The sequence below is a fragment of the Heterocephalus glaber genome, unplaced genomic scaffold (assembly GCF_053883595.1).
Source record: "Heterocephalus glaber isolate CG9 unplaced genomic scaffold, H.glaber_assembly_v1.0 deba00001461, whole genome shotgun sequence".
Lineage (NCBI taxonomy): Eukaryota > Metazoa > Chordata > Mammalia > Rodentia > Bathyergidae > Heterocephalus > Heterocephalus glaber.
In genome coordinates this window covers 4,463,161-4,488,477 of record NW_028258308.1, presented here as the reverse complement: position 1 = coordinate 4,488,477, position 25,317 = coordinate 4,463,161, and the positions used below count along the sequence as shown (strand labels likewise).

Here is a 25,317-nt window from a genome sequence, read left to right as displayed (position 1 = left end):
AATACTTACCATTGTGTGTCAGTTGCCTTCAGCATTTACTGCAGTAACATGCTGTACAGGTTGTAGCCCAAGAGCGACAGGCTATAACATGTAGTCCAGGTGTATAGCAGACTGTACCATCTAGCTATGTGTAAACACACTTTATGATGGTCACAATGATGAAATCTCCTGACAATACATTTTCAGAACATATTCTTGTCATCAAATAGCACAGGACTATACATGTAATTGGTAAGAAAGAAAGAAAAAGTAGATATCTCATGCATTCTATATAACACCAAAATTTATATTCTGCCAAGGGTAAGGCATACCTTTCTTTGAAGGTCCTCTGCAAACCCCTAAAATAAGATTTTACTCTGATTTGTCTCCAAATTATATTGTCTTTGTTCCAAATGTTTTGCTAATCATCCTTTCTTGTCCTTTTTATTGCTCCAACTAGCTACAAATAATATTGAATGACAGTTATATTATTAATAAGAAGAGTGATCATAGCTATAATTTTGATTTTTACAGTTTAATATCAATTGGGCCACTTTGTGTTTTGAGGTTATAATAAAATTGGTATAAGTCCCCAGTTCACATTGGAAATCTTCTGACCCTCCAAGGTCTCCATGGACTTTAAGGACTAATGTTTTTGCCTAGTCACCACTAGTTACCATTTTCTCCTCAGTTCTATACCTGTGTTGTCCCTTGTTTCTTGAATTTGACACTTGACTTGCCTGGTTCAATCACCCAAGGGGAGAATATAGATGTTGAACTCAAATTTTTTCCCAAACACTGTTCCTTCAAAGCTCTGATATATTAGGGGCCCTTTTGAAGATCTGTAGGGAACAATAGAAGATTGCATAACTTTAAAACACAATATAGCTTACAGTTGAATATTCACTTGTAAGTTAAAAATCCTCAACATTAAAACAGATAAGGAACAGTGTGGAGCTACACATTGATAGAGCCAATCCTTTTATTTCTACAAATTCTTAGAATTGTCTCGTTCAACAAATATTTATTGAGCTACTAACATAAAAAAAATAGGTCAATCACTAATGAGACAGGGTAGTATTGGACATGGACAAATGACAAGGTTAATATTGTAGTGTAGGGCCCGGGATTTAGCTCAGTGGCGCCATGCCTCCCTGGCAGGCATAAGGTCCTGAGTTCGATCCCCAGTACAAAAAAAACAAAACAAAACTAGTGTAGACTGTGACAGGTCCATGCTCACAGGAAAGGCTGCACCTACGATAAAGGAGACTTCTTGGAGGTAGTAACCATGAACTCATTCTTGAAGGATGAGTTGAAATGAGCCAGATAAAGAAGAAGAAATAGACAAAGATGAGGCTACAGAGTTACTCTAGTACCAGGGAGTGAATGTCCTGAAATAGCATGCAAAAGGATTTTTAATTTAACATATAAACAGTGCCTGGTACAAGTTCTCAGTAAATCTTATCCTGTGCTATTTATCCTATTGGCAATAGAAGTCAAATAAGGATTCTTAAATGGTGTGTGTCAGGATGGGAAAAGGGATGCTAACATAAGATGTATAGTTTGCAACCTCCCTTTGGCTAGACAGAGGGGAAAAGGTGATTCAGGATCAGTTTTAGAAATAGTTTAGCAATGTAGGAACCTGACAGAGCAAACTGGCAAAATATAATAGTACTTAGAGTAGAAGAATAGCATTAGAGATAAGAGAAAGGTGGTAACATGTTGTACAGATGGGAATGGGGCAAAAGAAAAGGGAAGAGTGGCGTCAAGGGTGATATTGAGCTTCCTAGTTGAGTAAGAAAGATGATGGTGGTGCACTCCCTGAGAAATGAAATGCCAGAGGAGGGGGAGAGAGAAACAATGCTTTCTATTTTTTGAAATGTCCAGCTTTCATGCATATGGGTCATACAAGCAGCTGGGCATACATTAAAACTAATGAGAAAATCTGGACTTAAAATGTAACATTTGGAATTTGTCAGCCTTTAGAGAGCAGTTAAATCAATGGGAATGGAGGAAATCACCCTGAAGCAGACCCAGGGAAGAGCCCTGATGAGCATCTTCAGTTAAGGATGAACAGAGAAACAAGAGCTCCTGGAAAGGAGCAAGACTTAGACAAATAGGAGGAAAACCACAGAGTCTGTGTTATAGAAGCCAAAGAGGAGAGAATTTTACAGAGAGTGTTTAAATGTTGCTGGAAATTTTAAAAGATCTTAAATTGGAGGGGGGGGTCCTGGCTGGGGGGTAAGTGAGTGATAACCCTGGGATCGTTCAATCCCCAGTGTGTCTAAATCAATCAATAAATATTCTCTTTATCATTCCCTCAGTCTTATTGAAACTACCACCTGCCTTCATGAGAATCTGTCCTTTCAACTCTGTTCTTATTTTATTCACTCTTGGCCTCATTTGGCTCCTTCCGTAGCTTAAATACCATAGGCAGACATTTTAACACCTGTCTAGCATCATTGGCCTACAGTTCTAAAACAATTCACATTAAACAACCTAAACTGGCATTGTCTCATTTTATCTCCCTATTTTCTTTCTTTTCTCTTTCCTTTTCTTCTTTTATTCTTTCCTTTCCCTTTCTTCCCTTCTTTCTTTCTAAGTGGGGGTTAAACTCAGGGCCTTTGCATTGAACTACATCTTTAGCCCCTTTTATTTGATTTTTATTTTTTAAATTTTTCTTTTGGAGTCAGGGTCTCATTAAGTTGTGAATTTGTTTGTGATCCTTCTATGATCTTTTGGTCTCTGCCTCCCAGAGAGGTGGATTACAGATATGCACCACCCTGCCTAGCTCCTATTTTCACTGCTAACCAATATCTGTGACACTGTCCATAGTACCTTTTTTAAACATTTTCCATTTTCCTCAAAGCACAAATTCCCCTCAGACTCAGCAAAATAACCCCATCTCTTACTTTAGTGGGAAGTCAGAGGCCCCCTGATGTGTACTTTCTTATATACTATCTTTCTTCACATTTTAAAACTTCTCTCATTCATTCCCTTTTCTTATACATTAAAAAGAAAAGAGGCTTTTCTTCCAAATCTAAGTTACTCACATGTGACATTAACCTTTGCCAATTGTCCTTGAACTGTCCCTTAAGACTGATATTTCTTCTACCATAGCCATTGCCTTCCAGTAGTTCTATTATCAAATTCAAGTCTTCTCTAGGTGACATACTTTAAGAATGCCTCCCAGAATCATCCCCACCTCCTGGTATTCATGACCTTGTGTGTTCCCTCCTCTTAAGTGTAGGTGGGACCTATGCCTTGCTTCTAATAATTAGAATACAGCAAAGGGGACAATGTGTGTGTGTGTGTGTGTGTGTGTGTGTGATTAAGATAAATACTGCTTTACTTGTAAGAAAATTCTTTCCTCTCTTGATCATTTCAGAAGGGCTCATATAGCAAGAAAAATAAAAGTGAACTCCTGCCTCCAGCCACCAAAACTGTAGTCTTTGATACAAGAGCCCACAAAGAGCTGGATGCTGTGATGCTGTAACAGCCACATAGCCTGGGAATGGATCTTTCCCTAGCTGATGTGTTGGCTGCAGTTTTGTGAAACGGAAAGCAGGTGACCCCGCTAAGCCACACCTGGACTCCTGACCTACAGACATGATGACATAATAATTGTATATTCTTTTAAGATGCAGATGTGTGGTAATATTATTATATAACACTAATTCATCTACTATACACTAAAAAAAAAACCTTCCCTAAAACCTCTATGCTCTCAAACAACTGCCATTGTCCTTTTCCTTCTGTTATACTATTTCATGAAAGGCAAACAATATATATTGCCTTTATCCACATTCTTATCACCCACACTGTGGTAAATGGTTTCAAATTCATGGCCATTCCTCCCACTGAATAAGTTGGCCTTGTGGTTTCCTTTTACTAACAGAATGTGGTTGAAATAATACTGAGTAACTTCAGGGCCTGGGACTTAAAAGATCTATAGCTTTGGCTTTTATGCAGTTGGAACATATCCCTTGGGAACCCCATTGCCATGCTGTGTGTGAGCTCAGACTTCATGCATAAACTATGTGGAGGAGAATCCCCCAGGGAGTTCTTGGCCAAAGAACAGAACTGACTGCTGTCATGCAAATAGGCATTTTCCAGGTGCCCCAGCCCACACTTTTGGGAGCTGAAGAACCACTCACCTGAACTCAACCCACAGAAATGTGAGAACAAAAATAATGCTATTATTTTAAGACACTACGTCTGTGGTTGTTTGTTCAGCAGCCACAAAGAACTAAAGCATTCACAACACATGTCGTCTATCATCCTCTCCTCTCTGGTGTCAAAAAAAAAATTTTCCAGGCATCCATTGGTTTGGATTGAGCTGCTGCATAGGCCAAATGGATCAAGACAGAATGGAAGTACTTATGCTAAACTTTCACATCACCAAGCCAAAACTAACCTGCTGCATTTCTGACCTACAGGGAAATCAGAAGAGTAAGAGATAATAGCCAAATTCCCAAACAAGCTAGTTTTAGCCTGCATTATAAGGAAGTCTCTTCTGCTATCACCTTTACAAGAAAAGTAACTTGGAAACAACCAATCTGCTTCTTGTTTTCTGTTTCTCCTTTCCTCAGCCTTTTTCTATCTATAAATCCAACCTCCTCAGCTCAGCTTATTGGAACATTCATTCTACTTAATAGAATGGGGGGGGGGCTGGGGATTTAGCTCAGTGGTGCCCCCACCCACCCTGCAAGCTGAAGGACCCGAGTTCAATCCCCAGTACCAAAAAAAAAAAAAAATAGAATGGGTTGTTGTCAGATTCTAATGCCATAGGTAAAAGCCTTTAAACTAAATTTGTTGTAATTTTGTCATTTAACATTTGTGAAGTAGTTCCTTTCAAGAACATTGACTTTGTCTCAAAATTCAGTAGTCTTTTTTTGTTTTTGTATTTTTCTTTCCTGACAATTTCAAGGAATGACATTGGTGAAGCTGTCTTTCTTATGCTTCTTCTCCTTTCGTTTCTGTGACATAGTCTACACTTGATTTTTTTTTCTGATCATCCCCTAAATATAGATGTTCTGCAAGGTACTATACTTGAGTATTTCCCTCTGTACCCTTTTCCTTGATAGTCTCATCCAATCTCATTGTTTTAAACATTGCCCCATGTAGATAACGTCTATATCTTTTAAGAGACAATGATTAGAAGCTCAAGGTCTGGAAATGGGCCAGATAGAATTTTAATCCCAGATCTACCATTTACCAGCCATGTGACATTGAGCAAGTGGTTTGACCACCTCTGTACACTTCCATTTTCCCTTCTCATAAATCTGGATAATAATCGGATCTCTTTCACAGGGGTATCACTTCAGCCCACCATAGAACAGGTACTTAGTAAATCAGTCCTTTAGAACATTTTATGATTTTTTCATATTACTGCTTGCATAAGAAAAAGAATAATGGTTCCATTGCATGCACTCAGGTAAATGGAATGGTTCTGCTCAGGTCAAAGACAATTGGTCTGAGTGCTCTGACCTCTCCTGGCCCTGCCAAGCTACCCCTCTAGGGGATGATCAATAGAATTTAGCCCCATTATTGGAATACCAATGGAAAGCTTTACACAAAATAGCAGCAATTATTATCTTTATATCTGACCCTGGTCTCTTTCCAGGGCTGCAGGCCCACACCAGTAATTCTCTGCTGGACTCATTCCACCACCTCCATCCCCAAAACCATATGGTTCTCCAAGTGAGGTCTCTGTATCAGTAGCAGCAACAGCACCTGAGAACTTGTTAGAAACAGAAATTCTCCATTACCACCCCAGACCTACTGAATCAGTAACTCTAGGGATGGACTCACAATCTGTATTTTAACAAACGCTCAGGTCATTCTGCTGCAGACTAAACAGAACCGGTGTGTGACCTACAGTGATCTTAACTCAAGGGCCAAACCTGCTCCTCCCCTTTTGCTCCCTCTTTGGGTAGATTAGTTCCTCTATCCTCCCAGCTACCTGGAGCAAACTATCCCCACCCCCACCTCTGTAAACTGTATTGGAGATCCAGCCCATGGGATCTACCACTGAGCTACATTCCCCAGCTCTTTTTATTTTTTATTTTAAGACAGGATCTTGCTGAGGTGTCCAGGCTGGCCTCAAACTTGCAATGCTGCTATCTCTGCCTCCCTAGCAGCTAGAGTTATAAAAAGACACCACCACACCTGGCTTTCTGACTCATTTTTGATTCCTCCATTCTAGCTGTTTTCTGTATGTAATCAGTCACCAATCCTCTTTCACCTCTAACAATGTTATTTATTACTCACTGTCTCTTTCTTGGCTCTGTTCCTACTATGATTCCCCAAAGGAGGAGCTGGGCAAACACTCCCAAACCAATTCACTTAAAAGCCAAATTGTCTACGACCAATTTCACTAACAGCTAGTTAGAATAAAACAAGTTCATTTAAAAATTAATTTCACGCAGTCAAGTCTGCTTATTATTTTGTTCGTGACTTCTACCACTTATAAGTTTATCAAATCCTTTGCCTATCCCGATGTTTGAGAAATACCTATAGGTTATCTTTCTAGTTTTTTTAATTAATTTTATTGGTACATTTTAGGTATGCAATATAATGACATTCATCATTGGAAATGTGTGCCTTTACATAATGCATCTTTGTTCTAGTTTTTTTAGCACTTTAATTTTATTCCATTAACTCTTGAATTATCTGGAGTTTGTTTTGGCTTTAGGCAGAAAGTGAAGGTCAAATAGCCTGCCTGCTAACTATGCAAAGAAGAAAAGCTCCTCTTTTACAATTCTAAGCTCTGACCTCTCAGCCACTTACAACTTTATTCCCCTTCAGGCCAAGCAGAAAGATCAAAGGCAATAACCAGGAAGGGTGAAGTGCCGATTTATTGGTTCCCAAGTGATAAGTGTCCCACTTTCTACATCTGACTGACTTTCTATGAAGGGCCTTATTTTCTTAGTAGTAGATTGAAAGGGGCTTTATTTGCTAGAACCTAAGACGGAAGTATTCACAGGTAAATTAATATTAAAACCCTGAAACATTTTTTTAAAAATAGTATTGTCAGCCTTCCGGACCTGTAGGTTCTGCATTTGGAGATTCAATGAACAGAGGATCAAAATACTCAGAAAAAAATGTTACTGATGTGATCTAACAGTTATGCCACCAGATGGGGTCAGAGCAGAGCAAGGATCAGACTCCACCCAGTCTCCACCAATGGCATTCAACATCCTAACAACTCCTGACAGTGCAATATCACACACACACACGTGTGTTTAATTCTATGCAATTTGTCACATACATAAGTTAACCACATATCACCCTCATAGAGAGACAGAATATTTCCATCATCACAAGGGTTCTAGAGTTGTATATATAACCATATCTACCTACCTCCCATCTTCTCTTCTAAAACACTACACCTAACTCATAATAGTAACTAATCTATGCACTCCTATAATTTTTTATTTTAAAAAGGTTATATAAGTGGAATTATATAGTGTGCAACCTTTTAGGTTTTGCTCTTTTCACACAGCACAATTCCTTTGAGATCCATCTAGGCTGTTGGATGTGTCTCCTTATGTCTAGGCAGCATTCCATGGTGTGAATGGACCACAGCTTCTTTAGCCATTTACCTGTTTTAGTTCTGAGTAGCCCAGTTTGGGGCTATTACATATAAAGAGGCTGGGCTGAGGAGCAGAGCCACCCCCAGCACTGAGGAACAGCATTCCAGGCTGCTGTACCACCACCCCCAGTGCTGATGAGGTGAGCCTCATGGGCGCCAGCAGCACGCACACACACACATCCCTCCCCCATTGAAATGAGAAGACATGTAAACAAATCTGAAAACCAGACTTCCAGATCACCTGAAGCAACCCCAAAGGGAAACAAGATGGAACAATCTGATACTCAACCACCTGGACTCCCTAAACTGGCAACAAAAGAGGATCTGGAAAAAATGAAATCACAAATAATTTCTCAGATAACAGCAAAGATTGTGCCCACAGTGCAAGACATGATTGATAAATCTAGAGAGAACACAGATAAAATATAGAGGAGCTAAGGAACATGATGGAATCCCAACATAGGAAACAGATGGAATCCATAAAACAGATGCAAACAAATTTCCAGAAGATTAAAAACTCCATTGAAAGTTTATGCAGCTGAATGAACCAATGTGAGGACAGAGTTTCAGAATAGAAGATAAGATTGCAATTAGTGACCAGGAAAAGAAAAATTTCTTTAAAATAGTAAGGGACCATGAGAAATCAATCCAGCAGCTGCTAGACAATGCAAAGAAGAATAACATAAGACTGATCAGGGTCAATGAAGAAACAGGAGAGAGTACAGACAACATTAAAAAACTGTTCACAGAAGTAATGGCAAAAAACTTCCCAAGCAGGGGAAAAGAACTTGACATACAGATAAGTGAAGCATATAGGCCTCCAACTAGCCTTGGTAAAAAAAAAAACAACTCTACACATAGGCATATAATTGTTAAGATTCCAGAAACCCAACAGAAGAACAAAATTCTACAAGCAGTGAGAGAAAAGAAACAAATCACATACAAAGGTAAACCTATCAGAATCACAACAGACTTCTCAACGCAAACCCTCAGGGCAAGAAGAGTATGGAGTGACATATTTCAAGCCCTAAGGGAAAACAGCCTCCAACCCAGATTGATGTACCCTGCAAAACTATCTTTCAAAATTGATGGAGAAATAAGATATTTTCATGACAAAGAGCACCTGGGGAACTTCATGAATACTGCACCAGCACTCCAAAAAATTTTAGGCAATATCTTAGGAAAAGATGAGGATCACAACCCCAGGAAACCCAGCAGAAACAATACATCAGACATGACAACTAATTAAAGCAAAGGGGAGAACCCAACAAAAAGAAAAAATCATGACAATGCGAAGTCAATATGTATCAGCTATAACCATCAATGTTAATGGTCTCAATTCACCAATGAAAAGAAATAGACTGGCAGAATGGGTCAAGAAGCAAAATCCAACAACATGCTGCATACAAAAAACACACTGAATTCAAAAAGAAACTCATAGACTGAAAGTTAAAGGGTGGAAAACAATACTCAATGTGACAGGAACCCGAAAAAAAACAGGAGTAGCTATGCTCTTTGCAGATCAAGTGGATTTCAAACCAACACTGATTAAGAGAGACAAAGAAGGACACTACATCCTTGTAAAGGGAGCAATCCAAGAGGAACAGATGACAATCATAATATATATGCACCAAACACTAGTGCACCCAACTATATAAAACAAATACTAACGGACATGGAAATTCATATATGCACTAATACAATAGTAGTGGGGGTCCTCAATACCCCCACTGTCACAAATAGATCAACGAGACAAAAAAATAAGCAATGAAATGATAGAACTCAATCAAAGTCTTGAACAAATGAACTTAACAGATGTTTACAGAGTCTTCCACCCCACAAAATCAGAATACACATTCTTTTCAGCTGCACATGGGTCACTCTCCAAAATAAACCATATACTTGCTCACAGAACATGTTTAAGTAAGTGCAAAGGAATTGAAGTTATCCCCTGTATATTATCAGACAATAGTGGGATGAAATTGGAGATCCATAGCAAAAGAAACTGGAAAAATTTCATAAACACGTGGAAACTGAACAACACACTTCTGAATAACCAATGGTTCATAGAGGAAATTAAAGAAGAAATCAGACAGTTCCTTCAATTAAATGACAATGACAATACAACATATCAGAATCTATGGGACACAATGACAGCAGTGTTACGAGGGAAATTCATAGTAGTGAATACTCGCATTAGGAAAATGGAGACAGCACAATTAAACAACTCAATGCTAAACCTCAAGCTTCTAGAAAAAGAAGAACAGGACAAACCCAAAGCTCATACAAGGGAAGAAATTATAAAGATCAGAACAGAAATCAATGCAATGGAGACTAAGAGAACGATACAAAAAATCAATGAACCCAAGAGTTGGTTCTTCAAAAGAATAAACAAAATTGACAAACCCTTAGCCAACTTTATCAGAAAAAGGAAAGGAAAGGCCCAAATCCATGCAATTAGGAATGAAAAGGGTGAAAATACAACAGACCCAGCAGAAATCCAGAGGATCATCAATATCTACTTCCAGAACCTATACGCCAACAAGATGGAAAGCAGAGAAGAAACGGATTCCCAGATATGTATGAATTATCAAAGTTGAATGAAGAAGGCCTGAAAATTTTAAACAACCCAATATAAACCAATGAAATTGAAAATGTAATTAAAAACTTACCAACTAAGAAAAGCCCAGGTCCTGATGGCTTCACTGCTGAATTCTATGAGACATTTAGAGAGGAACTGCTGCCACTACTGTTTAAACTCTTCAGTGAAATTGAAAAGGAAGCAGTACTCCAAAATTCATTACTGGAAGCAGGCATCACCTTGATCCCCAAAGCAGAGAAAGACCTAATGAAAAAGAGAACTATAGGCCAATCTCACTAATGAACATAGTGCAAAAATCCTTAATAAGATAATGGCAAATAGAATGCAGAAGATCATCAAAAAGATCATACACCCTGATCAAGTGGAATTCATTCCAGGGAACAGGAATGGTTCAACATACACAAATCAATAAATGCAATACACTGTATCAACAGAGCCAAGGACAAAAACCATATGATCATCTCAATAGATGCAGAAGAAGCATTTGACAAAATCCAACATGCATTTATGACAAAAAAAAAAAACCTACAAAAAATTGGAATAGATGATCTCTACCTCAATCTGATAAAAGCCATCTATGAAAAACAACAGCCAGTATCATGCTAAATGATCAAAAACTGAAATCCTTCACACTAAAATCAGAAACAAGACAAGGATGTCCACTATCACCACTCCTGTTCAATATAGTTTGGAAACATTAACCACAGCAATTAGACAAGAGAAAGAAATACAAGGAATAAAGATAGGAAATGAAGAAGTCAAATTGTCATTATTTGCAGATGACATGATACTCTATATAGAAGACCCCAAGAACTCCACCAAAAGTCTTCTAGACTTAATAACCACATTCAGTAAAGTAGCTGGATACAAGGTCAACATGCAAAAATCAATAGCTTTCCTCTACATGAACAACAGACTCACTGAGAGAGAAATAGGGCAAAAAATTCTTTTCACTATAGCATCCAAAAAACTGAAATACCTAGGAATCAACCTAACAAAAGAAATCAAAGACCTCTTCTCTGAATACTATAGCACTGTGAAAAGAGAGATTGAAGATGATATCAGAAAATGGAAAGACATCCCTCGCTCTTGCGTAGGAAGAATCAACATAGTGAAAATGGCCATACTTCCAAAACTGCTATATAGATTCAGTGCAACCCCAATTGAAATCCCAGCAGCATATTTCATGGACCTTGAGAAAACAATCCAAAAATTCATTTGGAACAAGTAGAGACCCAGAATAACAAAAGCAATTCTAGGTAACAGAGACATGGCAGGGGGTATCACAACCCCCAACTTGAAACTATACTACAAAGCTACTGTCATAAAAACACCATGGTACTGGCAAAGAAACAGACTTGAGGACCAGTGGAACAGATTAGAAGATGCAGAAACAACTCCAGACACACTCAGCCATCTCATCTTTGACAAAGGAGCCAACCACCCTCACTGGAGGAAAGATAGCCTCTTTAATAAATGGTGCTGGAAAAATTGGGCTTCAACTTGCCAAAGATTAAAAGTAGACCTATATCTCTCACCATGCACTAAACTAAAATCAAAATGGATTAAAGATCTAAATATTAAAATAGAAATGCTGAACCAGCTGGAAGAGAGATTAGGTAGAATTCTTGAAGACATTGGTCTAGGAAAAGATATTATGAAGAAATCCTCAGTTGCCTGTGAACTAGCACAAGCAATCAACAAGTGGGATCTCTTCTTATTAAAAAGCTTCTGCACAGCAAGAGAAACCACCAACAGTTTTAAGAGACAACCCACAATGTGGGAAAAAGTTTTCACAAAGGTCTACTATCTTGAATCTATAAAGAACTTACAAAAATCAGACCTCCCAAATTTAAAGACCTAATCCCCAAATGGGCATCTGAAATGAACAGACATTTCTCAGATAAAGAAGTAGAAACATATGAAAAAATATGAAAGAAACATATGAAAAAATGTTCAACATCACTGGTCATTCAAGAGATGCAAATGAAAACAATGCTGAGATTCCACCTCACCCCAGAAAGTGGCTGCTATCATGAAATCAACCAATAACAAATGCTGGTGAGGCTGTGGGGAAAGAGGAACACTGCTCCACTGCTGGTGGGAGTGTGGACTGGTGTAATCATTGTGGAAATGATTATGGAGGTACCTCAAAGAACTAGGACTGGAAGTCTCATTTGACCCAGCTATTCCACTGCTGGGGATCTTCCCCAAAGAATTAAAAGAATCATACCACAGTGATTTATGTGCACCCATGTTCATAGCAGCACAATTAGTAATAGCTAAAACATGGAAGCAGCCCAATTGCCCATCAACTGGAGACTGAATAAAGAAAATGTGGGTTTTTAATAAAATGGAGTACTACTCAGCCATAAACAATGAGAAATTTGAGACATTTATAGCTAAGTGGATGCACATTGAGGCAATACTCTTAAGTTAAATAAATAGGACACACATGTGTAAATACCGAATAGTTTCTCTAGTATGAGAAACTGAAAGTGTAAATAAGGACTAAAAGGTATAATGGATAATGTAAAATAGGAAGAAAAGGGGCAAAGGGGAAGGGGAAGTGGGAGGGGTAGGGGAAAGGAAAGAAGGGAATGGAATTAGTATGAGTAAATGAAAAAATGGAAACAAAGTCTTTGTAATAGGGAGGGATGGAGGTTTTGAAGGGAGGGTAGGGGAATGGGGAATGGGGAAAAAATAAGAACCAAGAGAAATTATGTAAAGTTGCAAATTTCCAATAATGTATGTTATTATATTGTATACCTAAAATGTACCAATAAAATTCATTTTAAAAAAAACAAACAAATAAAGAGGCTGTAAAAATTTGTGGAAACTCTTACTGTATTCTCAGTAAAACACCCTTTCATTTGCTTGTAGGCTACCCAGCTGCTGAGCTGCACTAATGGGATTTCATTCCTCCTGGAAGCCTATACTACCTACCCTGCAGCCTGGTGTTCAAGCCCCTAAGGGAGTTATCCTTTCCACCAGTGCTGTGGTAGCCAGAACAGCCTCTAAAGATGTCCACTCCCTAATACTTGAGCCTGGGAATATGCTACTTTCCATGGCAAAAAGGACTTGGCTGATGTAATTTGAGGTATGGACCTTAACAGGCAGATTACTGTGGATTATAGGTGAATCCAAACTAATGACAATGCCTTAAAGGCAAATGACTAGTGCCTTAAAGGAAAAGGAATTTCTCCAACTGAAAACAGAAAATGTGAGACAGAAGGGGAGATGAGAGACATATGAAGTATGAGAATGACTCAGCCTACCATTGGTGGCCTTGAAGATGATAGTGACCACAAACCAGAGGATACAGGCAGCTGCTGGAAGCTAGAAATAACCTTCAGCTGACCTTAGCCATATAAAGGCACAGAGCTGAATTCTACCGATAACTCAAATCAGCAGCAAGCATATTCTTTCACAAAGCCTCCAGATAGGGGTCCAGGTGTCTAGCTGATTTTAGCATTGTGAGGCCCAGAGCAGAAAAACCACTTGAGCCCACACAGAATTCTAACTTAAATAATTGTAAGATTAATAAATTTGTATTGTTTTAAAATGCTAAGTTTACGGACATCTGTCAGTGGCAGTCACAGAAAATAACACAAGTGACTATGGATAGGAAGGACACTAAGGTCAGACAGTGTGTTCCACCCTACTATATAGAAAAAATAGAACTCCCAACCTACTAGATGTCAGATTGCCAAGTTCGTGTCCCCTGAATATCAAAGAATGAATTCCAAGGGACAAAGGAAGTTAAGAGTAGGAAGGGTTTATTAAGAAAAAGCTCTTGAGAGATAAGAGGGGTCCCAAATGGGTGACCACCGAGGCCCTTTGTCAGGGGTAATTTGTACAGCAAGATCACATGTGTCACACTACAATCAACCTATACTATAGTCTACAGCAGTGATGGCGAACTTTTTAGAGACGAGTGCCCAAACTGCAACCTAAAATCCACTTATTTATCACGAAGTACCAACACTGCAATTAAACCTGAATATGCAGTGCTCAGCTGCTGAGGCGATTTGGCTAATGTGCTGACCCAGAGGGCTCTGCATGCCTCCTGCGGCATGTGTGCTATAGGTTTGCCACCACTGGTCTATAGGATTACAAATATACCCACTTAGCTAATATTAATCCAATAGAGAAATGAGTCATGTAGCAAAGATATATGGAAAGATCAAAGGCATTCCGGGCAAGGGAAGGGAATATGGGTCCAGATGTTCTAGACACCCACCTATGTGTCTCATGCCTATCTGGGCCCACTGGACCAGGTGGTGCTAATCACAGTACAATCTCAAGCTGCTTTTCGTCTCTAGAGAACTGTGAAGGCCTTGCTATTGCTTCTCCATCCTGAGGCCCAGCTCCTTTCAGATTCACCTCCAGCCACGATTCTGACATCTTTATTTTTTGTGCTGACTTCCTTAAAGGCTTATTCCCTCTCTGACTGCATATTAATTTCTTATTTAGCTGCCTATAATACTACTTCTGTCACTTACGAGCTTCTCAAACTGAGCTTTTGTGTCCTCAATGTGGAAGGGGTATAACTTCCTGTTTAGCTTGGCTCACAGAGGTTCTGGGGCAACTCAAAGGGAGAATTTATATAACATGCCCATGTACAATAGATTAACCAGAAATAATCTCCTGAAATGTGCCAGCTGCTCCCACATCCATGCCTTTGTCTTGCCTCTGATGCTCTTATTTCTACACATATACCTGGTAGCCCATCCTGTAAGGCCCAGCAGGAATGTTACCCTTCATGCAAGATTTTGTGATCCACCAAATACATGTAATTGTCCATCTATGGATTCTCGCAGTGACCATCCTTATCTCTCCAAGTCGGGACAAGATTAGTCCCCTGTTCCGTCTGACCAATAGAAGAGAATGTGGACACACAGACACCGAGGATTGCACACAGAAGAAAAACCCTGTGAGGACCCAGCAAGAAGGCAGCCATCTGCCACCGAGGAGAGGCCTCAGGAGAAGTCACTGCATCCTTGACTTCCAGCCTCCAAAACTGTGAGGAAAGAAATTTCTGTGTTGAAGCTTCCTGGTCTGACATTTTCTGACGGCAACCCAAGCAGGCCAAGACGGGGAAGGATACAACTATGGGATAGACATCTGATAATGGATAATTGCTTGATAATTCCTGAGTGTATTTGGCTTTGTTTAGAGTTGATTTTACATTTAATATGGGGTCAGAGAAGAAGTTATATTTTAGGGTAGTGGTACATGCCTGTAACTCTAATGCCTGTAAGCTGAAGGAGGAGGATCAAGTATTTGAGGCCAGCCTGGGACTACATAGTGAGATTCTATTTTTTAAAAGTTTGTGTTTCCGTTGGACATGGTAGCACACCCCTGTAATCCCAGGCACTTGGGCGGCTGAGGCAGGAGGATTCTAAGTTCAAGGCCACCCTGGATATCTTAGCAAGACCCTGTCTCTAATTGTTTTTTAAAAATTGCAGGGATGTAGCTCAGTAGTAGAGTGGTTGCCTTAGCATGTGTGAAGCCCTGGGTTTAATCCTTAGCAGCACAAAAAAATAATAAATTATATTTTAATTTACCATACATATTATGAAAATAGATCTTCAAGTACTACCATGAACATTTTATAGTAATGTCCCAGGATAAAACTAAAGAATGTTTGATTCTCTATCTATTCATAAAAGTAGCCACTTTTTAGTTCCAAAATACAAAAGACAAAGCTAAATATAAATCATGGCATTTCACAATTTTCTAAGATCTCTATCAAAACCAGGTCATTGATCATTTAGTAATTGCCTGTGACTGGCAGCATCTTGGAGTAAGCTGTGGATGCTCCTGTGTAAAAGGCCCTATTATTCTAACAACAAAAGTTATTGGATAATCACTCTGTACCTCTTCGGGCTGTAAACAAAAAGCTCCTCTAGTATGTGCCCTGTAACATATTAACGATCATTTTTTACCAGTTTCACCCTAATAGCATGCATTGCCAATAGGCATATGTTCATAGTTATATTTTCCCATTGTGACAGTTACATTGACAGCAATGTTTGAAGGTGAGAGGGAAGGAATGAAAGACAGAAAGGGAGAAGGGGTTTCACCTTGGACCTTTGTAACTGTGCTTCCACAGCTGCAGCTGAGAGAGGCTGCAGAGACAGCTGAATTGCTGTGCTTTCAAACACATTATGGTACAGCCTTGCAAATCACCTAATAATAGCATCCTCACCTCTCCAAACCATCCTGTTTCTCCATCTCTTGTCTCATTACTAGTATGAAAGAATTTTCCTGAAGAATATAATTTATTAATTAAGCTTCAGTCGTGATTATGCATTTAGTCATGTACTTACCTCCTTGGAGAGACTGCAAGCTCCTGGAGATGGGTTGGTGATCTCTTGCTTACTGTTGATCTCCAGCAGTATGCACAGTGCCTGGTCCTTAGTAGACAGGAACAAATATTTGTTTAATGAAAGAAACTCAGTTCGCAAGAAAAATAGCACCTGATCTTTAGAGAGGGAAGTGCTGCTTTCATAAATCACATTGAATCCCCCTTTTCTGTAGGCCCTCTTTTCTGAATTCTTTTAGGCTTTTTTGACTATTTGAGTGTTCTAAATAGAGAAGACTTGGGCGAATCTAATCCAGTCTCTTCTTGGCTTCCTAAAGGCAAAATCTGGCCCCAAACCAATACTCATGCCCACCTCTTTTTCTTCCTCTGCCTGAGAAGCCCTTCTCCTCTGTCTTTTCAGATTCTCTGATCCATGTGTCACACATGACCTTTCTTCTTCCACAAAGCTTGTCTCAGCTATTGTATTCCATATGGGTCATTCCCTGCTTTACATTCCTATTACATTGATCATCATATAATTTTCCTTTTGTTAAATCATATCCTACCTGCCTGACCCCACCACATATGCTTTCAGAGCTCAGTAACTGATTTAATCCATCTTAACTCCACTGAACCTGTGCTTCTTGCTGCACACAGAAATTCAACACTTGCTTGTTAACTGCTTTGCCTAAAGTGAACGGAAAATGTTCACCATCTGCTCATGTCTCTGTCCTCTTCCTTCTTGCTCCTCCCCAAAATGCAGAGATGCCAAACCAATTGGCCCTATTCAGAACACTGAATGTGCCTTGCTTACTTCCAGAAAGAGATCCGTTAAATCTCACTCATTTACTTAACTGCTGCTTAGTGAGAAACTATTGAACAAGTCAGGCCCATGTTAGACCCTGCAGAGAGAGCAATGCAAAGACTTGCACTTCTGCCATAGAAGGAGGAGAAAGTGAGTACATCAACAAGCAAATAGGATTATTTTAGCTAGTCTTGGGGCTTTTTCTTTCTTTTTTGTATGGCTACCTAAGCTGGCTCATTATCACTCAGGACTTGTACCATGTAACTATCCAGAGGTAAAAACTGTAGGATAGGGCTGAGGATTTAGCTCAGTGGTTCTGGCACCTGCCTCACAAGTGCAAGGTCCCGAGTTCGATCCCTGGTCCCCCCCCCCAAAAAAAAAACTGTAGGATTTGAATTTTTAAGATAATGGAGAAGAAAACGCCCCAAATTATCTTCTGGCTTAAACTACACGCTCCATCCTAGAAGCATAGTGTCAGGTAAAAGGGCCGAAGACCAAGACCAGACCAGGCTACAGCAAGCCTTTATTAGGGGAATAGATCTGCCAGGCTGTCTCTGAACAGAGAGACAAAAGCAATATGGCTGGTGCAGGGAGAGTCTTTTATAGAGACTGGGATGGGGTTTGTAGGGGCTGAGGTGGGGTTCAGTGAGGCAGTGACTAGGGAATGGAGGAGCCGGTGATGTCACTAGGTGGTAGGAGGTGAGCGAGTATTAGGTTACTTTCTAGGCGGGAAACAGGGGCATGCTGGGAAGAAGGGTTTATTCTTTGGGGGAGCAGCCATCTTAGCGTGATGTCACACAGGGGAGGGGGCAAGGCACCATAGGAAGAAGGCAGCTACTATACATAATAGCTGCTGAGGTGGTGGGAGACCTATCATTCCAGGCTTTTGTTTTATGATAGTTGGGCGAAGGTCTCTTCTTCTGGAGCTGCTTCCTGCTGACAAGGGGTGAAGACTGGGTCTAGACCTGGATCTGATCAGGCCCGTGGCAAGTGGGGACCTCTTCCTTTTGTCGAACTGGCTGGTACCCTGCCATGATGAACTCCATGACTGTCTGGCTGGTGAATGCCCTCAATCGTTCCTGCAAGAAATTTTGAAAACAGTGAACCAGGCACAGTCCAAAACAGAGAATTAAACAGATAATACTGAGGGGTCCCAAGAGTAGTAATAGCCAGGGGAGCCATGAGATCCAGGAACCAAATGTACCCCACCATTGATTAGTACCTTGGGGGGCATATCTATCTGGCCCATTGAGTTTTAATTTTTTTCATTTGACATGTAATTTTTTATTTATTATTTACATAGGTTTTACAGAGACAGCTGGATGTTTAGGGGCTCATTTGTTATAGAAGTAAGAGACTGTTATGGAAGAGATCATAGCTCCTGATCTAAGGGCCCCTGTGTCATGTCCTTGCTCTTAGAGAATGAGTGGAAAAATGATAAACACAATTTATATAATCTTTATAATCCTTTTTTTTTTTTGGAATATAAAAGGTGTATGTCACTGAGCAAATGTCTTTTGGAGGCCAACATACCTATGAGTGTAGTGTTACTATGAACCTGACTTCTGTAAATTCAAGGCCAGGACAGTTTGATTCCTGTATCTCTCAGTTTTTGGAAGCCTCCTAGATATATGTAAAAATAAAGAGAACTGATAACCTCCACAAGGACACTGGCCAACTTAAGGCGATCAAGTGTATCATAAAAGGCTTGATCTTTTTAGACAAGGGTAGGTATCCAGGAAATATGAGCACAATGAGAAGAGGCATCATAAACAGAGAACAAGGATGTACGTTATTTTAAAAGGAATAAATCTTGTAGCTGCTTGGTATAGAACTTACCCTGACTGTGGCTGACAAGCAGGTGATTTTTTCCCAATACTCTTACTTTATGGTTTTTTGTTTTTTTGGTTTTGATCACTACACGATAGTTAATTAGTTATCACAGAATCAGAAAAACACTTATCTAAAAGGAGAGATCTGGAGACCAGTGGTTTCTAGGATTGGTTACCTGTAAATAACTTCTTTAATTTTTTTGAAAAGAATCTGTACACACTTGTAGCTAATTAATGATTTTTGCTTCTATTTAGTACCCAAAGTTTTGTCTTTTTGAAATGGCTGTGTCATGAGTGAACCAAAAGATTTTGATGGGTGGGCTATGTCTTAATTTTTCTGAAGTCTAGCTTTATTATTATGTCATTGTTTTGTGCCTCTTTTGGTTATTTTTTCTGCTGGGTGTTTAAGACCAAGTTAAAGTGAGACCTGTGTCAATCAATATGAACCTCTTGTTATCTATTAAGGTCAGTTAAGTCTCCCCAGGCCATTACTTTGGAACCATGCATAGTGCCTCTCTGCTTTTCTGTCAGTGTCAGCCATCAGGATGGGTCATGGCCTTGCTTGACCAAGTTGCTTTCAGTGAAAGCACTGGAGATGTTTTTCTTGGTGACCCTCCTTTGGCACACAGTACATTGTCCTCTGGTGTCCAGCAATCTCCCAGTTTAGGAGGTTGAGTGACTTACCAAAGATGTAGGACCCTGTAGAGAAGGTTCCCTCATGTCCTGGAACTTTGTTGACCTTGAGGGGCCAGGGCCAAAATATTGGCTGTCCTCATAGCCCAGTTACCTTTTAGTTTTGGTCTCCAGACTTTAGTTGTTGAACACCTAGAAGAGAAGGTCAATAGCATTAGCATTGCAACAAGAATAATGAACTTAACTATTATAGTTTTACCTGAATAACAAGCATTTTGGAATTTAAAATATAGAGAATTGTTACTGTTATCAGTCATGGTTGTTTTTTTAGTAGTTGAATTCCTGTAGAATATTAACAGAAAAAGAGCCACAAATAATATTTTAACATGACAATTATAATGACTTTACCTTTGTAACACATTTAAATGTCCATCTTGATATAAAATAGCCGTTGTTAAACGTACTCATTTTTTTAAAACACCAAAAGTTTTTACCTAAATTATTATCTTTAAATAAATAAATAAATAAATAATCTTTTGATAGGATACCATCTAGAGAAAATAGCCCATATATGTATCTGTTATCATAAATAGCTAGAGTGTATGAAAAGGCAAATACCTGAATCAAAAAGAGGTTATTATCATAAACAAATATTAGAAAACCTGTACAGTCAGAAAGTACAAATACATTTAGTACACTAGAAAAAATAAAACCTTGTTATTGTTGTTTTTTACAGGATATTTAGTCCTTTGAAAATGACCAGTGTAAGCACACCATAATAACATATTTAGAATTTATCCCTTTGATGACAATTGATATAAACAGTATAATAATATATTTAAATAATATTTATTCCTGTAAGTCTTTTATAAGGCTATGAAAACTATTGGGTCAGTCTGTTGTAAGATGAAAACTGTTGAGGTCCCCCTAGTGAACAAAGACTGGAAAATATTTCCATGTGGCCGCTCCTTTGTTCACCAAGGGGAGCATGCCTTGAACTTAATAACCTTTATCTATAAACAAAACAGCTGTACGATTGGACAAAAAACAAAGATATAAGACAATTTCTAAAACTAGAGTGCACTCAAATATATTTAGCCCAATGGAATTATAATCTCTTTATAATTTTAGTTTTATAATTATAAATAAGACTATTGAAAACTTTTTGTAAGTCAATTAACAGAGATCTCTTGTAGAATTAAAATCAGAAGGAATGAAACCTCTATTCCTGTAAACCTTTTATAACAAACTTGAAACCAACAAGTAAACATATATATTTCCTTTATAAATCACTTCCACACACCTTCTTTATGTACCTAGGCCTTTTGGTCTTGTCCTGCTAACAAGACAAACACATAAAATCCTTTTATATCAAAAATATATCTTTTACTTATAGCTTTTTAAATATTTTGTCTCCGACTTACTATAAACATTTTATACTTTTGTCAGTCATTATCTCATCCCTAGTGGTCTTTGTTAAGTAAATAAAGTTCCAATTCCCGTTTAATGGTTAGACACAGGTGGTTTCTGCCACTGATTACAGCCCTAAACACATGACAGTTAAGGCACATGTCTCACAAGTTTGTTCAAGGATTCTCACTTCGTTCTTCAGTTAGGATGTTATCTATAGTGGAGCTACAAATCAAAGAAGCTATATAACCTTTACTTTAAACAGCAGAAGCAACGGGCTAAGGCAAGTTTTTAAAGGGATACACTACCTAGTTTGCTTCCACAACTACTTTAATAACTAATCTATTAAACTTTAAAACTTTTTCCTATCAACAGAGTTATAAAGTGGGGGAGGTATGAGCGGTGAGTGATCGGCTCAGGCTAGGACTGTTTGAGAAGGAGAACAGGCTTGACAGAGGGAGGGTTAAGAGCATAGGTAGAAAAGGCTTGTATGTAGGGGATTTCTGACCATTTGCCATTGCATTGACCGAAGTTGTGTAAATCACACAGTATGTTAAAATTGAAAGTGCCATTTTTGGGCCATGGAAACCCATTATCTAATTTATACTGAGGCCAAACCTGATTACAATAGAAAACAAGTCTTTTTGGCTTAAAGTCTGGTCCCAACAATCCGAGGGGTTTGAGTTGTGCCAGAAGGCAGCCCGGAGGCGTTGAGGGGCGGGGTTTGGATTGTTGCGCCCCCTGGTTAGAGCGGGTGAGGAGGAGGCAGCCCCTGGGGAGAAAGACAAAGGGGAGAAGCATCCTTGTCCCCTTTGACAATCTCCGAGTGAATCTCCCAAAGGGAGAGAACGAGAGGAGGCGGGCCGATGGGACGTCTCCCGGGAGCACGGTCCTGGGCCCAGAGGCCGTGGGGTTTTCTCTGACCAAGCGCTTGGATTTCTGAGAAGTCCCCAGAGGGGGAGAGAACGAGACAGAGAACCTGACGAGAGGGAGGCTGAACTCCCTACTCACCCAGACATTGGTGACCGGTGTGGATGTGTAGCGCCAGCAATGGCAAAGGTAGAAAGCCCCGGAGGGTCCTGGCAACGGCAGATAGGTCCGTTGGAGATGGCCAAAAGGTCAATTAACCCCGTCCTGCGGGGGATCGTCCATTAATGGACCATCTACCATCTGAGTCATGGCACCAGAAATAATAAACTGTCACTTTGATTAGGACCAAAAGAATATGATTCTAGAGGCCAGGTTTTTACACCGCTATCAGAGCCATTTGATATATGATGTTTCTATTTTTAACGCCTCTCTGTATGTGCTGTACCATTGGAAAATATCTGTTGGTCAAACAACTGTCTCTTGAGTTTTTGGTTTTTGTTTAATATTGTGTCACTCTTTGAGCTCATGAGCTGGAAGATTCTATAAGAAACTTTCTTAGATTACAACCTTTAAAGTTACCTGAGTCCTTTAGATTACACTGCAAAAAAAATTTATATAGAGGAATACAGTAGAAGACAGAGAAACAGACCCATGAACCTACAGACATTTAATTTTTGAAAAAGGGGCCAAAAAGGGGGCTGGAGAAAAGCAGACTCTTTAACAAGTGCTCCAGGAGAAACTGGATGTCCACATTCAGAAGACTGAAACTAGATCCCTACCTCTCATACTGTACCAAAATAAAATCAAAATGAAATAAAGACCTGGGTGAAAGACCAGAAACTTTGCAACTGTTATAAGAAAACAGGGGAAACAATAGAAGCCATGGGCAAAGGCAAAGACTTCCTGGATAGCACAGGAAATAATATGAAGAATCAACAAGTAGTATTATATCCAATTTTAAAAGCTTCTGCACAGCAAGGGAAATAGAATGAAGAGAAAACCTACAGAAGGTGAGAAAATCTTTGCTAGCTACTCTCCTGATGGAGGATTAGTATCTAGAATATATAAAGAGCCAGGCATGGTGTTGAATGCTTATAATCCCAGCATTCAGAAGGAAAGCTGAGGCAGAGAAATCACAACTTTGAGGCCAACCTCGGCAGCACAGTGATTCTAGACCAGCCTGAACTACATAGCAAGACCCTGTCTCAAAAAACAAAGTAAAACAAAGCAGCATATATTAAAATTTTTTTTAAACCCTACCCCCCAATAAATAATATAATCAACAAGTGGTAAAAGAGCTAAACACTTTTCAAAAGAAGTACAAAGAGCCAACAAACATATGAAAAAATATTCAATATCTCCAGCCATTACAGAAATGCAAATCAAAACTACTTTGAGATTCCATCTCATTCCGTTCAGAATGGCAAAAAATAATATATGTTGGTGAGGTTGTGTGTAGGGGAGAACACTTCTACACTGCTAGTGAGAACATAAATTAGTACAGCTACTATGAAAAATCAGTATGGCAGTTCCTCAAAAAACTAAAAATAGAAATAACATTTGTTCTAGCTGTACCACTACTTGATATACCCCCCCCCAGTTAAAGACATTTTATTGCAGCAATACATGTGTACCCATGTTTACAGTTTATAGCAGTGGAGGGCACAATAGCTAAGCTTTGGAAACAGCCTTGATCCTCATCAACAAATGAATAGATATAAAAATGTTGTGTATATACACAATAGAATATTATTCAGCCACAAAGAAGAATGAAATTAGGTCCTTTGAATGAAAATGGGTAGAACTGGAGGCCATTGTGTTAAGTGAAATAAGTCAAAGTCAGAAAGTTAAAATATTGCCCGGTATGATAGCCTATGCTTGTGGTCCCAGCACTCAGAGGCTGAGGTAGGAGGATTGCCATGAGTTCGAGGCCAGTCTGGACTACATTGTGAGCTCAAGGCCGGCCTGAGCTACACAGTGAGACCCTGTCTTAAAAAGGCAAAAAAAGAAAGAAAGAAAGATAAATATCACTTATATGAGAAATCTAAAAATGAATACAATTAATTAATTTTAATTGAAACTAGAAGGCAGACTTTTAGAGATGAGGAATCAAAGGTAGGAGAAAGGTAGACTGGGGTAATTGGGATGAAAATAATAAAAATATAGGAGAGGCTGAGGCAAGCGGGAGGAGGTGGCTGGGGCGGTGGAAAGATGGCTCCTTCTCCTACCAAATGCAAGGAACGCTCTGATGAGAAGTCCAAGGATAGCTCTAAAGACAAGGGGGCCACCAAGGACTCTAGAGAGAAGGTCTGCGGCAGGGATGAGAGCCAGAAGAAGCGCAAGGCTTCCAGTGGAAGCAGCAGCACCAGGTCTCGGCCCAGCTCAACCTCCAGGTCAGGCTCTAGGACCAGCACAGGCTCAAGCAGTGGCTCCAGTTCGTCTTCAGCATCCAGCCATTCTGGAAGCTCCAGTCCATCCCGCAGCTCCAGTTCCAGCAGCTTCTCTGGCTCTCTAAGCCCTTCACGGCGCAGACACAACAACAACTGGCCCTCCTGCTCCAAATCCAAACCACCTGAAAGAGATGAAAAGGCGAGCCCTTCCCCTAAACCCATCGAAGTGCGCATCAGGAGGCTTACCAGGAATGTGACTAAGGCTCACATCATGGAGATATTTTCCACCTATGGGAAGATTAAAATGATGGGCATGCCTGTAGAAAGGATGCATCCTCATCTACCCAAAGCCTATGCATATGTGGAGTTTGAGAATCCAGATGAAGCAGAGAAAGCGCTGAAGCACATGGATGGAGGACCAATCGATGGTCAGGAGATCCTTGCTACTGCTGTGCTGGCCCCTGGCCTAGGCCCCCACCCTGGTGATTCAGCCCTCCCAGGAGAACACTGCCACCACCTCCCATGTGGCACAGGTCACCCCCACGGATGAGGAGAAGGTCACGCTCCCAAGACGCAGGTCCCCTGTGCGCAGGCGGTCCGGTTCTCCTGGCCACCGCTGCCATGGGAGCCGCCCTAGCTCCAATTCTTCCCAATAAGCAAGACTACTGAAGCTCACTCTTGTAATTTATGTCCCACTCAGCTCAGTTGTGACACTTCTCTAGCATGGTGAGGAGCAGTAGAAGAGGATCCCTCACTCAGGCAGCCTTCAAAGGCAGCAATGGAGACACTTGTTCTTCAGGCAGGTTCTGGCTACAGAAGTGCTCTTGGTTCAGGGCTGTGCCCATAAAGGCGCCCTGCAGTTTTCTGTCTAGGAAGCTCCTCATTCACA

General features: G+C 39.9%; 1 long non-coding RNA gene and 1 pseudogene across 1 annotated transcript in view; one reads left to right on the top strand and one right to left on the bottom strand.

Moving 5' to 3' along the window:
• LOC110350780 (uncharacterized) overlaps window positions 1–17,324 on the bottom strand; it is a 91,609-nt gene extending 74,285 nt beyond the window's left edge. Inside the window, exons 1-2 of the long non-coding RNA XR_002397639.2 lie at window positions 16,862–17,324; window positions 16,514–16,600 (exon numbers count right to left, since the gene is read on the bottom strand). This is a non-coding gene — a long non-coding RNA (uncharacterized LOC110350780). The remainder of the gene's footprint in view (window positions 1–16,513; window positions 16,601–16,861) is intronic.
• Window positions 17,325–24,249: 6,925 nt separating this feature from the next.
• On the top strand, window positions 24,250–25,084 carry LOC101706038 (uncharacterized; annotated as a pseudogene).
• The last annotated feature ends 233 nt before the right edge of the window (window positions 25,085–25,317 follow it).